The following is a 14041-nucleotide window of genomic DNA, read 5'->3' on the forward strand; positions in this document are numbered from 1 at the left end:
TGGAAGAACTTCACTCACCTGGCGCTGTTCCCCCGAAATGGCTTGTTTTGTGTTTCTCTTTTACTACTTCAGGGAAGGGAGTTCTCCTGCTAGGGCTGTGTGTGCGTGTGGGGGGGGGGAATGTTCCCTCCTTCCTCCCATAAGATATTCCTCCACAGACAGGGTTTCCGCAGACGGAGAGCCAGTTTGGTGTAGTGGTTAAGTGTGTGGACTCTTATCTGGGAGAACCGAGAACCGGGTTAGATTCCCCACTCCTCCACTTGCACCTGCTAGCATGGCCTTGGGTCAGCCATAGCTCTGGCAGAGGTTGTCCTTGAAAGGGCAGCTGCTGTGAGAGCCCTCTCCAGCCCCACCCACCTCACAGGGTGTCTGTTGTCGGGGAGGAAGGGAAAGGAGATTGTGAGCCGCTCTGAGACTCTTTGGAGTGGAGGGCGGGATATAAATCCAATATCTTCATCTACCTCACAGGGTGTCTGTTGTGGGGAGGAAGGGAAAGGAGATTGTGAGCCACTCTGAGACTCTCCGGAATGGAGGGCAGGATATAAATCCAATATCTTCTTCTTCTTCTCCATGCTGGGAAATTCCTGGATATTTGTGGGAGGATCCTGGGGAGACTGGAGTCTGGGGCAGAGGGGAGATCCACTTCAGCATGACTGAACAACATGGAGGCCACCCTCCAAAGCAGGGGGACTAGTATCTGCAGTGTGGATATCAGTGGTCATTCCAGGGAATCTCCAGGGCCCACCTGGAGGTTGGTAACCCTCTGTCATCAAATACAGAAATGGCATGACTTTCTTCCCACCAGCTGGAAGGAAGGGCTGTGTGGCGAGTGTGGGGCCTTCTCCCCTGTCAAAGGGCTCTTCTGTGTTCAGCCTCCATCTCCACCATCTCAATTGCAGCGTCATCTGAATTTGGAACTCAAATCCTCTTTTCCTTTTTTGGGGGGGGGGCATGCTGTGGCTCAGATTCCTGCCCTCCTCTCTCTGGAGTTGGTAAATGCACGAAATCCAAGGGGGCCGAGAACGCATGTGCAAAATAGATCAGTGTTTTGTAAATTTGTCATTTCCAGAATTCATCTTGCTCATTAACCTATTGGAAGAAGCATCTAGTAAGCATTAGAACAAACTCTAGAGATCCGTCTGTGACTCTCTGAGCCTCCTTGGACTGTCTATTTGCAGGCTTCACTCAGGTGATGAAAGCTGTCATGGGGGGTATTAGGAGAGGTGATCCTGAAGTTTTGGTGGTGGGGGGGGGGTCCAAAGGCATTACAGGCTTCGTAAGTGATAGCCAGCAGGTTGAACTCAGGAACTCGTTGTTAACCAGCAAAGTGTCTCCAGAATAAGAGTAATATAAATATCTCTCTTAAACCAAGGATAGCAAGCAGTCTGCAGCCTTCTGTACTAACTGGAGTTTCAGACTTCAAGGGCAGCTCCATGTAGAGTGCTTTGCAGTAGTCTAGTCCCAAGGTCAATGTGGCATGGATCCAAGGGGTCAGATTGGTAGAAACCCATCTTCCACACTAAATGAAGTGAGGCAAAAGCATTTTTGCTAGTAATGACACAGGATTTAGTGTAACCCATAGTCTCTTAGCTAGATTAAAGCCATGAGACAGAAGCAACAGATGGAGACCGGGTGGGGGGTGGGGTGGGGGTGGGGCGGGGAGGGCAGAGGTTCGACAAAGAAGAGATTAGAAGCTCTCTTCCACTGAATCAGACCCTCAAAGTTAGTATTGATCCATCAAAGTCAGTCTTGTCTACGCAGTCCAGCATCGGCTCTCCAGGGTCTCAGGCAGAGGTCTTTCTCTGGAGGAGGGACAGTGGCTCAGTGGCAGAGCATCTGCTTGGTAAGCAGAAGGTCCCAGGTTCAGACCCCGGCATCTCCAACTAAAAAGGGTTCAGGCAAAAAGGCATGAAAAACCTCCGCTTGAGACCCTGGAGAGCCGCTGCCAGTCGGAGTAGACAATGCTGACTTTGATGGACCTTTGAGGGTCTGATTCAGTATAAGATAGCTTCATATGTTCTCCTTTTGGGGGCTGCCCTACACTGTGAGGTCCCTGTCTTTGAGTTTGAAACACACAGGCTGACCCCCAAGAGGAAGATTTTGTCCCCTTCTGCCATTAGTGGAATATCAGGCTGTTCCTTGATTGCTGGCATTTTGTTTGAAGAGGCCCTTTAAAGCAAGGGTGTCAAACATGCAGTTTGGGGGCCAAATCAGGCCCCCGGAGGGCTCCTATCAGGCCCCTGAGCAACTGGCTGTCATCTGTTTTCTTCTTGCTTCCTTCTGCATCAGTTTGCTTTGCCAGGCTTGCTCAATCGCACAGGAGCTACAGAGCAAAACCCCTTTCTCCTCCATTGGCTGAGGCTCCTCCCTGGGGGGGGGGAGAGCTTGCTTGGTGTCGGAGAGCCAGTTTGGTGTAGTGGTTAAGTGTGCAGACTCATCTGGGAGAACCGGGTTTGATTCCCCACTCCTCCACTTGCACCGGCTAGCATGGCCTTGGGTCAGCCATAGCTCTGGCAGAGGTTGTCCTTGAAAGGGCAGCTGCTGGGAGAGCCCTCTCCAGCCCCACCCACCTCACAGGGTGTCTGTTGTGGGGGAGGAAGGGAAAGGAGATTGTAGGCCGCGCTGAGACTTTGTCCTTGAAAGGGCAGCTGCTGTGAGAGCCCTTTCAGCCCCACCCATCTCACAGGGTGTCTGTTGTGGGGAGGAAGGGAAAGGAGATTGTTGGCTGCTCTGAGACTTTTCGAAGCGGAGGGCGGAATATAAATCCAATATCTTCTTCTTCTTTGCCAGGCTCTCTCAATTGCACAGCAGAGCTACTGAGCCAAGCCTCTCTTCCTTCTGTGGGCTGAGGCTCCCCCTCCTGGTCCCCTGGGGAAGGAAGTAAAGAGCCAGAGTTTCCTTTCCCCAGTTTGATCCCATGGGAGAAATGCAAAGAGAGCACCTTTAAGGCCAATGAGTGCTAACATTTTAAGCATGTTTTAAGTTTTTTTTTAAAAAAGTATGTGTTTGTCTGTGTTCTTTATAAAGTGTATATCTCTGCTACCTAATCTTGAATAGGTACACACATGGCCCGGCCCAACAAGGTCTCATTTATGTCAGCTCCGGCCCTCCTAACAAATGAGTTTGACACCCCTGCTGTAAATCTTTACAAAGGTGAAAGAAACGATCCACAGGCCAAGTTCCAGAATCTGCCTCTCCTGCAGGGAAGTTGTGCTTTTTGCTAGCCCTTCGGATCGCGGGGCTGCCCCCTGGGCCAAACGGGTCCTGCATTCGGCATTCACACGTATGTGATCTCCATATGTATATGAGCTTCAAAGAATTCTCACAACAACCATGCAAGGCAGGCTCGTGTCATCCCCCCCCCCCGCCACTGAAGGCAGCAGGAGGCTCTTAGGAAGGGTCCCCCCAGTCCGCCTAAGGTCTCTCGTTAGCCAGTTCCTGGGAGAGGCAGAGCAGTCCAGAAATGCCAGAACTGAAGAGAAGAAGGTGGGGGAGAGAGTTGTGGGGGGGGGGCGTTCATCACCCCTCCCAGGTTTCTGGGTTCCCATCCCCCAGCATTGAGGTTCTCCCTCCCACCCCCTGGAGGCTCCCGATTCCTTTTTTTTTGGGGGGGGGGAGCGTCCTGGAGGGTGAGTGGATCTGGAGGGAGCCTCTTGGATCTGGGCCTGCAGCTTCTCCCTTTCTTTTCTCCAAACTTGGCTGGGCCATGCTTCGAGGGGGGGGAAGGGGCGAAACGGAAGCGCTTCTCTTGCCTTCCCCCCCCAAGCACCCAGAATACAGAGCATCACTGCCCCAGATATGAGAACAAAAGAGAAGCCATGTTGGATCAGGCCAATGGCCCATCCAGTCCAACACTCTGTGTCACATAAGAGAAGCCATGTTGGATCAGGCCAATGGCCCATCCAGTCCAACACTCTGTGTCACACAGTGGCCAAGAAAACCAGGTGCCATCAGGAGGTCCACCAGTCGGGCCAGGACACTAGAAGCCCTCCCACTGTTGACCCCCCAAGCACCCAGAATACAGAGCATCACTGTCTCAGATATGAGAACATAAGAGAAGCCATGTTAGATCAGGCCAATGGCCCATCCAGTCCAACACTCTGTGTCACACAGTGGCCAAGAAAACCAGGTGCCATCAGGAGGTCCAACAGTGGGGGCAGGACACTAGAAGCCCTCCCACTGTTGACCCCCCAAGCCCCCAGAATACAGAGCATCACTGTCTCAGATATGAGAACATAAGAGAAGCCATGTTGGATCAGGCCAATGGCCCATCCAGTCCAACACTCTGTGTCACACAGTGGCCAAGAAAACCAGGTGCCATCAGGAGGTCCACCAGTCGGGCCAGGACACTAGAAGCCCTCCCACTGTTGACCCCCCAAGCACCCAGAATACAGAGCATCACTGTCTCAGATATGAGAACATAAGAGAAGCCATGTTGGATCAGGCCAATGGCCCATCCAGTCCAACACTCTGTGTCACACAGTGGCCAAAAAACCCAGGTGCCATCAGGAGGTCCACCAGTGGGGCCAGGACACCAGAAGCCCTCCCACTGTTGCCCCCCCAAGCACCCAGAATACAGAGCATCACTGTCTCAGATATGAGAACATAAGAGAAGCCATGTTGGATCAGGCCAATGGCCCATCCAGTCCAACACTCTGTGTCACATAAGAGAAGCCATGTTGGATCAGGCCAATGGCCCATCCAGTCCAACACTCTGTGTCACACAGTGGCCAAGAAAACCAGGTGCCATCAGGAGGTCCACCAGTCGGGCCAGGACACTAGAAGCCCTCCCACTGTTGCCCCCCCCCCAAGCACCCAGTATACAGAGCATCACTGTCTCAGATATGAGAACATAAGAGAAGCCATGTTGGATCAGGCCAATGGCCCATCCAGTCCAACACTCTGTGTCACACAGTGGCCAAGAAAACCAGGTGCCATCAGGAGGTCCACCAGTGGGGGCAGGACACTAGAAGCCCTCCCACTGTTGACCCCCCAAGCACCCAGAATACAGAGCATCACTGTCTCAGATATGAGAACATAAGAGAAGCCATGTTGGATCAGGCCAATGGCCCATCCAGTCCAACACTCTGTGTCACACAGTGGCCAAAAAACCCAAGTGCCATCAGGAGGTCCACCAGTGGGGGCAGGACACTAGAAGCCCTCCCACTGTTGCCCCCCCAACCACCCAGAATACAGAGCATCACTGCCCCAGATATGGGAACATAAGAGAAGCCATGTTGGATCACTGCCTCAGACAGAATTCCATCTAGACCCTGCGGCTGCCACTGATGGACCTCTGCTCCACGTGCTTATCCAATCCTCTCTTGAAGCTGGCTATGCTTGCAGCTGCCGCCACCTCCTGTGGCAGTGAAGAATTCCATCCTACCTAGCGGAGCCTCAGGGATTTGCGGGAGTGGGGGGGGGGAGTGTGTCTCTCTGCCCCACCCCCACCCCGAGCTGTCCATGAGATTCCCCGCTTAGGTAGGGCGTCTCCTTTTCCAGAATCATGATAAAGACACTGCATCGGGGCAGAACGCAAAGGTGGGGGGGGGATTGTCCTTATGGTGCCAAGATGGAAAAGGCTAGCAGGATGTAGAGAAATAGTGTCAGGCCGGGAGGGAGGAAAGAAGTTTCCCAGAGAGTAGCCATTTGCGTGTCAAAGGGACAACATCAGAGCAGTAGAAGGGAAGCAGGCTCAGTTAGGGCCCTCCTTCCCCACCCACTCCCCTATAGCCCCTCTCTGAGGTCTGAGGCTCAGAGATAGGGTAAAGTGCTGCTTTACCACTTCTCAAAAAATTACTGACCTTGTGTTCAATCTTTCTTTATTTACAAACTCTCTCGCATTTATAGCAGAGCAATATATCATGTCAATTTCACAGTCTATAACACACCAAAGAATACAATATATTCACATACGAGATTTAAAGTCTGCACTACAATGTTCTACAATTCAACACTCGCACTGAAGCAGTTGCTTGCAGCACTTAGACTAACGTTGCTGAAGATGAGAGGATCATGTGATTTCTGAATAACTAATAACATGTAATCCACAGAGCACTTCTTAATGCCTACTAACATTACATCCGTGGAGCCAGTTTGGTATAGTGGTTAAGAGTGCGGACTCTTATCTCAGAGAACTGAGTTTGATTCCCCACACCTCCACTTGCAGCTGCTAGAATGGCCTTGAGTCAGCCATGGCTTTAGCAGACCTGTCCTTGAAAGGGCATCTTCTGATAGAGCTCTCTCATTCCCACCCACCTCACAGGGTGTCTGCTGTGAGGGAAGAAGCTAAAGGAGATCATAAGCCACTCTGAGATTCAGAGTGATGGGTGGAATATAAATCCAATATCATCATCTTTTTCTTCTCCTCTATGGCAATCCATTCAAAGCTGAAACTCAGACTGCATCTTTTTCTACATTCTGAGCATTCAAATGGTTTCTTCCCTGGCTGGGTTTATTAATGCAGTTCAAGGTTTCCCCTCTCACTGAATCTCTTTCCACACTCTGTGTATTCAGAGGTTTCTCCTCTGTATGGGTTCTCTGATGATATTGAAGACTGCCACTCCAACTGAATCTCTTTCCACACTCTGAGCATTCAAAAGGTTTCTCCCCTGTGTGGATTCTTTGATGACGTTGAAGATGGCCCCTCTGAATGAATCTCTTTCCACACTCTGAGCATTCAAAAGGTTTCCCCCCTGTGTGGGTTCTTTGATGCCGTTGAAGATTACCATTCTGACTGAATCTCTTCCCACACTCTGAGCATTCAAAAAGTTTCTCTCTTGTGTGGGTTATTTGATGCTTTCGAAGGGTGGAACTCTGACTAAATCTCTTTCCACACTCTGAGCATTCAAAAGGTTTCTCCCCTGTGTGGGTTCTCTGATGGTTTTTAAGATTGCCACTCATACTGAATCTCTTCCCACACTCTGAGCATTCAAAACGTTTCTCCTCTGTGTGAGTTCTTTGATGCTGCTGAAGATGCCCACTTGTTCTGAATCTCATACCACACTCTGAGTATTCAAAAGGTTCCTCCGCTGTGTGGGTTCTCTGATGCCGTTGAAGATTACCACTCTGATTGAATCTTTTCCCACACTCTGAGCATTCCAAAGGTTTCTCCCCTGTGTGGATTCGCTGATGTCTTTGAAGACTGTCACTCTGACTGAATCTCTTTCCACACTCTAAGCATGCAAAAGGTTTCTCTCTTGTGTGGGTTCTTTGATGCTTTTGAAGAATGAAACTCTGACTAAATCTCTTTCCACACTCTGAGCATTCAAAAGGTTTCTCCCCTGTGTGGGTTCTCTGATGATATTGAAGACTGCCACTCCAACTGAATCTCTTTCCACACTCTGAGCATTTAAAAGGTTTCTCCCCTGTGTGGGTTCTTTGATGCTGCTGAAGATGTCCACTTGTTCTGAATCCCTTTCCACACTCTGAGCATTCAAAAGATTTCTCCTCTGTGTGAGTTCTTTGATGCTCTTGAAGATTGGAATTCTGATTGAATCTCTTCCCACACTCTGAGCATTCAAAAGGTTTCTCACCTGTGTGGGTTGTCTGATGTCTTTGAAGATTGCCAGTGTGACTGAATCCCTTTCCACACTCTGAGCATTCAAAAGGTTTCTCCCCTGTGTGGGATCTTTGATGCCAGTGAAGATGGCCACTCGAACTGAATCTCTTTCCACACTCTAAACATTGAAAACGTTTATCCTCTTTGTGTATTCTTTGCTGTTGTCGATTGCTACTCTGACTGAATTTCTTTCCGCAATCTGAAGGTTTCTCTCCTCTGTTTGCTCTTTGGTTCACAGGAAGTTGTGATCTATATTTGAAGTACTTTCCACACTGAATGGACTTACTTTTCATTGCATTGTGCTTTGGAAAATATATGTTGCACTTGCTTCCAACTCTGTTTGCAACCAAGTGCCTGTCTTTCTTTCTTTTATGTCTGCCTTTATCTCTGGTGTTTCCTTTCATGTCTTCATTATTAACTCTGTCTGGCAACTGCAGATGAAGTTCTTCACCCTCCTCCTTCCTCTGTTCCGCCTTTGCTGGAATAATGAGAGAGAGACTGTTAGCACCTGCGAAGGCTGGAAAGGTCCAACGGCAACTATGTGATGGCAGAAGGAAAGTATTGTCAAGGACTGTTAATGACAGTCCTTTACCTCCTCTACCTTGACTGACCTTAACTAACCCCCCCTTCCCAAAGAATAGCCAGGATTTAAGGATATCACCACCTTTCCAGAGCCACAGCTGAGGTCTTGCCCAGAAGGAACTTCCAAACCTCCAGATTCCAGGCTCCAGAAGGCCTCCCTCCCGCCTCACCCAGCGGGCTTTATTATTCTACCAAACTAAGAGCTGCTTAGAAGTGAAGGAGAAAAGTCCCCTGGGTATTCCTTGCTTGTTGCCTTGACATAACTGTGAAGGAAACACATTATCTGCTAGCTCACTTGGAAAGAGAATTCTCTCTGGAGGCACAGAGTGTTGGACTGGATGGGCCATTAGCTTTATCCAACATGGCTTCTCCAGTGTTCTTACGTAACAAATGTAATGAGTCTCCGATTCAGAGAGAAGGGCAGGGTATAAATCTGCACTCTTCTTCCTCTACCAAACCAAAAGCATTTACTTTTACAGTAGAAAAGTGAATTTTTCCATTTGCAGAAACTAGGAAACACAAGGAAGGCAATGTACCTTGCTAACTAGTTTGGTGTAGTGGCGAAGTGTGTGGACTCTTATCTGGGAGAACCGGGTTTGATTCCCCACTCCTCCACTTCCATCTGCTGGAATGGCCTTGCGTCAGCCATAGTTCTCTTATCTGGGAGAACTGGGTTGGATTCCCCACTCCTCCACTTGCACCTGCTAGCATGGCCTTGGGTCAGCCATAGCTCTCTTATTTGGAAGAACCGGGTTTGATTCCCCACTCCTCCCCTTGCAGCTGCTGGAATGGCCTTGGGTCAGTCAGAGCTCTCTTATCTGGGAGAACCGGGTTTGATTCCCCACTCCTCCACTTGCACCTGCTTGAATGGCCTTGGGTCATCCAGAGCTCTCTTATCTGGGAGAACCGGGTTTGATTCCCCACTCCTCCACTTGCACCTGCTGGAATGGCCTTGGGTCAGCCAGAGCTCTCTTATCTAGGAGAACCGGGTTTGATTCCCCACTCCTTGACTTGCAGCTGCTGGAATGGCCTTGGGTCAGCCATAGCTCTCTTATCTGGGAGAACCGGGTTTGATTCCCCACTCCTCCACTTGCAGCTGCTGGAATGGCCTTGGGTCAGCCATGGCTCTCTTATCTGGGAGAACCGGGTTTGATTCCCCACTCCTCCGCTTGCACCTGCTGGAATGGCCTTGGGTCAGCCATGGCTCTCTTATCTGGGAGAACCGGGTTTGATTCCCCACTCCTCCACTTGCAGCTGCTGGAATTGCCTTGGGTCAGCCAGAGCTCTCTTATCTGGGATAACCGGGTTTGATTCCCCACTCCTCCGCTTGCACCTGCTGAGATGGCCTTGTGTCAGCCATAGCTTTCATAGAAGCTGTCCTTGAAAGGGCAGCTGCTATAAAAGAATTCTCAGCCCCACCTACCTCACAGGGTGTTTGTTGTGGGGGGAAGGAAGGTAGAGGAGATCGTGACCGCTCTGAGACTCTGAGATTCAGAGTATAGGGCAGGATATAAATCCAAAATCTTCATATAAATCCAAAATCTTCATATAAATCCAAAATCTTCAACTATAAACAGTTTTCATACCTCCAGACTGGCTTCCTAGCCTAAAAGGTCAGGACGACACTGCAGAGTGGAAGTTTTGCTTTTTACACATTTTCTGGAACCGAGCTGAATATCTAAGGCTAAGGGCCTGAAAAGTACCCTTGGCATCATACACATTCTGGAAAACTACAATTTTCCATCCTAATGCCAGTGAGCAGACATTCAGGTACAGATCCAGGGGTTTCAAAGGAATTCCTATATCTAAGAATAAAGGCGAGGACCCTCTGGACCAGTGAAATCTAACAAAATGCCAGAAGCGAGAACTTTGGAACCAGTCATTACCCTCGTAACCTATGTTAACCATGCCAACTTTGTTATTAGAAAGGTATACACATATTATGTTTTGTGAAGGAAACCTTGAAGAAAACTCAGGGAATATGGGTTTTTGTTGGTACGGAGAGATAAGTGTTTTCCTCCCGCTTCTCGACACACAATAAAAGATCTACAGAGCTCTGGCTGTTGAGTCTGTGAATGGGGCTGGGGACTCAACTCTTGACACAAGAGTTTTCTGCAGCAACTGTCAGAGCAGAGGTTTCTAATCCCCTCCAGGGGAAAGGAGTGTTGAAAAGCCTGACCACAAAGAAAGAGGATCTGGCCCCTTCCGGAGTCTTTCTGAGGCCTTTTCATCCCACCTTTGCCTCAGGCCAGGAGTCCAGGCCACTGGTCTCAGTTGTCCCTGGGCAAGTAGTGGAACAGGAGTCAAAAAGGTGTACTTGTTGTTCAATTTTTTGACACATTCCACATCCCAATGGCAGCCATTCACACCTTTGACGCCTAGGAAAGATCCTTACCCAGAGAGGCCACATTCCCGTAGTTCTCCAGCATGACTTCCCAGTAGAGAGCTCTTTGTCCTGGATCCAGCAGGGCCCACTCTGCCTCCGTGAAAGAGACGGACACCTCCTCAAAGGAAAAGGGACCCTGGAAGAAAAAAGAAGATTCCCCCCTCTTCAGAGATCATGCCAGGCAGAGACGGAATCCTGGAAGGAAGTCAACTGGGAAGGTAAAGGATGTAAAGCTTCGGGGACTGGCATGCAGATCCTCTCTCACCTGGACATCTTTTAGAATCTGTAGGAGCAAAAGCCCCCCTAAGAAAGAAGGGGGGACCCAGGCTGCCCCCTGCTCCAATTCCTCACCTGGACTGGGGGAGCAGCAGCCGTTCCCACCCCTCTGAAAAGACGAAGGCTCAACAGCATCTCTCCACTTCCTGTTCCTGTGACAAAGGAGGAAAGAAGGGTGTTTTTCAGGATTTTCTATTCCACTTGCTGGTTTGTACCCTGCTTCACACACACACGCCCCTTGCCCTTGTGTACATTCAGCACATTTTAAAATACTTTTTACTGAATTCTGGGAGAGGCAGAAGAGGAGCACCAGGGACCAGTGAGTCTCGGGGAATATAAAGGCTGCTGATGTATTTTGAACATATGAACATATGAAGCTGCCTTATACTGAATCAGACCCCTGGTCCATCAAAGTCAGTATTGTCTTCTCAGACGGGCAGCGGCTCTTCAAGATCTCAAGCTGAGGTTTTTCACACCTATTTGCCTGGACCCTTTTTTTGGAGATGCCAGGGATTGAACCTGGGACCTTCTGCTTCCCAAGCAGACCCTCTACCACTGAGCCACCGTCCCTCCCCCAATTTTGGACTTCTGTGAGTCCTGGGTCAGGCTGGGGGGTGGGTGGGAAGAGGGGGGATGGAATTGATGTCACGTGACACGTCACTGTCACATTTGGATCACCCCTGACTTGCGCACATCTGGACCCTCAAGGGTAATACGGATGAGTTTCAGAGTGTCTCTTGGCATCTCTAACTTCACAATCAGGTTTTCAACCAGATGAAACAACATGACATGGAATCTGCCCCGAGCCCCACCCCAAAGCCCATGGGGGGAGCCAGGCCACCTCCTGCCCTCCCCTCTCCAGTATCCTGTTTCCCACAACAGCCTACCAGCTGCCCTGTAAGCACGTGTACAGAAGCTAAAGTTTTCCATTATTATAACCCCCCCAGAAGTGTTTTTCAGAGCTCTGCTACCCCTGATGGTGGAGGCTTTCTTTCTTTCTTTCTTTCTTTCTTTCTTTCTTTCTTTCTTTCTTTCTTTCTTTCTTTCTTTCTTTCTTTCTTTCTTTCTCTTCCTCCCTTCCCTTCCCTCCCTCCCTCCCTCCCTCCCCTCCCTCCTTCCTTCCTTCCTTCCTTCCTTCCTTCCTTCCTTCCTTCCTTCCTTCCTTCCTTCCTTCCTTTCTTTCTTTCTCTTCCTCCCTTCCCTTCCCTTCCCTTCCCTTCCCTTCCCTTCCCTTCCCTTCCCTTCCCTTCCCTCCTTCCTTCCTTCCTTCCTTCCTTCCTTCCTTCCTTCCTTCCTTCCTTCCTTCCTTCCTTCCTTCCTTCCTCCCTCCCTCCCTCCCTTCCTTCCTTCCTTCCTTCCTTCCTTCCTTCCTTCCTATTTTATTTTATTGAACAAAAGATTTCATTACAATCAACATCAAAAATATATCTGGTTATGATATACAGGATTTTGTGGTAAAATATCATTATTCATAAGATGTCACAACTGGAAACCAAGGTATCACAACTTTTTTTTCACAAGACTGAGGAGAACAATTTGAAGAATAATACACCATTTTTGTTAAAATGAAATAATCTCATATTTTACCTTTCCAATTACTCAAAGAGGGAGGGTTTTTTATCTTTCCATTTCGTAGCTAGTTCAGACTTAGCTATGGATAACAGTATAGATATAACATCTCTTTTTCTATTTTCTACCTCATAGTCCATCCAGCAATCGAGCAATATCGAAAGAGGGTCAATAGGCAAATTAAGACGCAACATTTGATTTAACACTGAAACAACTCTTTTCCAGTACTGTAAAATAATAATAATTATTTCTTCACTAGGTTGAATGGAAAGAGGGTGTGAGATGAATATTATTGTTTATGCGAGGAATTGCCTTCCATTAACCTGTCTAATCCCCTTTGAGGGGAATCACAGTTAGTGGACACTGAGTGCAACACATTAACCAGTGTTCTGTGAAGAAGAGTTTTATTATTTTCCCTGACCCATCACATTTACAGGTGCCCCAATCACACCCAGGCCCAAAAGGCCCTTACCACAGGGGAGGGCAAACTGGGCATGCTCCACAGCCTGCACCCCCTGCCCTTGCTCCAAGGAAGCTCCATCCACCTCAGGGAATGTAGCTTCTATCTTCACGGATGGGGCCCACATCTGAAAGAGCAGGGAGAGAGGGGGGTAAGAGATGGAATGGAAAAGAGACCAAGAAGTAGATCCAGCCCCACTCCCAGACTCTGCACCCTTCCGTCAGCAGACCTGGTGGTGAGTTATCCGAAGGGAGAAGAAATTCCCTAGTAGAAGAGGCTGAGGGAGGAAGTCAGGAAGGAAGGAAGGAAGTTAGGAAGGAAGGAAGGATTCTTTCACTTGTCTCCTTCCCTTCCTCTCCCCACAACAGACAACTTTTGAGGTAGGTTAGGAGGCTGTTACATCTCCCCTTGGATCATTAACCCTTGGACAAATATATCTCAGGGACATTTCAGGATAAGGGCAGATATCGTTGCTTGAATTAGACACACCTGGAGGGAATCCCCTCACCTGTTCTGCCTGCCTCTTCTCCTCTGCCTGACCCAGGAGGAAACCTTCGGCCAGGGCCACCGCCTGGGAACTGGTCTCCGGCCCACATCCTCTGACCCAGCCCTGCATTTCCTGGGGAAGGAGAGTCAGGAACTGTTCCAGGATCACCAGGTCCAGGATCTGCTTCTTGGTGTGGCCTTGGGTCAGCCATAGCTCTGGCAGAATTGTCCTTGAAATGGCAGCTTCTGTCAGAGCTCTCTTAGCCCCACCCACCTCACAGGGTGTCTGTTGTGGGGGAAGAAGATAAAGGAGATTGTAGGCCACTCTGAGCCTCTGTCCTTGAAAGGGAAGCTTTTGGGAGAGCTCTCTCAGCCCCACCCACCTCACAGGGTGTCTGTTGTTGGGGGAGAAGATATAGGAGATTGTGAGCTACTCTGAGCCTCTGTCCTTGAAAGGGCAGCTTCTGGGAGAGCCCTCTCAGCCCCACCCACCTCACAGGGTGTCTGTTGTTGGGGGAGAAGATATAGGAGATTGTGAGCTACTCTGAGCCTCTGTCCTTGAAAGGGCAGCTTCTGGGAGAGCCCTCTCAGCCCCACCCACCTCACAGGGTGTCTGTTGTGGGGGGAGAAAATATAGGAGATTGTCGGCCACTCTGAGACCCTGTCCTTGAAAGGGCAGCTTCTGTGAGAGCCCTCTCAGCCCCACCCACCTCACAGGGTG

Source organism: Heteronotia binoei, unplaced genomic scaffold (genome assembly GCF_032191835.1).
Source record: "Heteronotia binoei isolate CCM8104 ecotype False Entrance Well unplaced genomic scaffold, APGP_CSIRO_Hbin_v1 ptg000447l, whole genome shotgun sequence".
Lineage (NCBI taxonomy): Eukaryota > Metazoa > Chordata > Lepidosauria > Squamata > Gekkonidae > Heteronotia > Heteronotia binoei.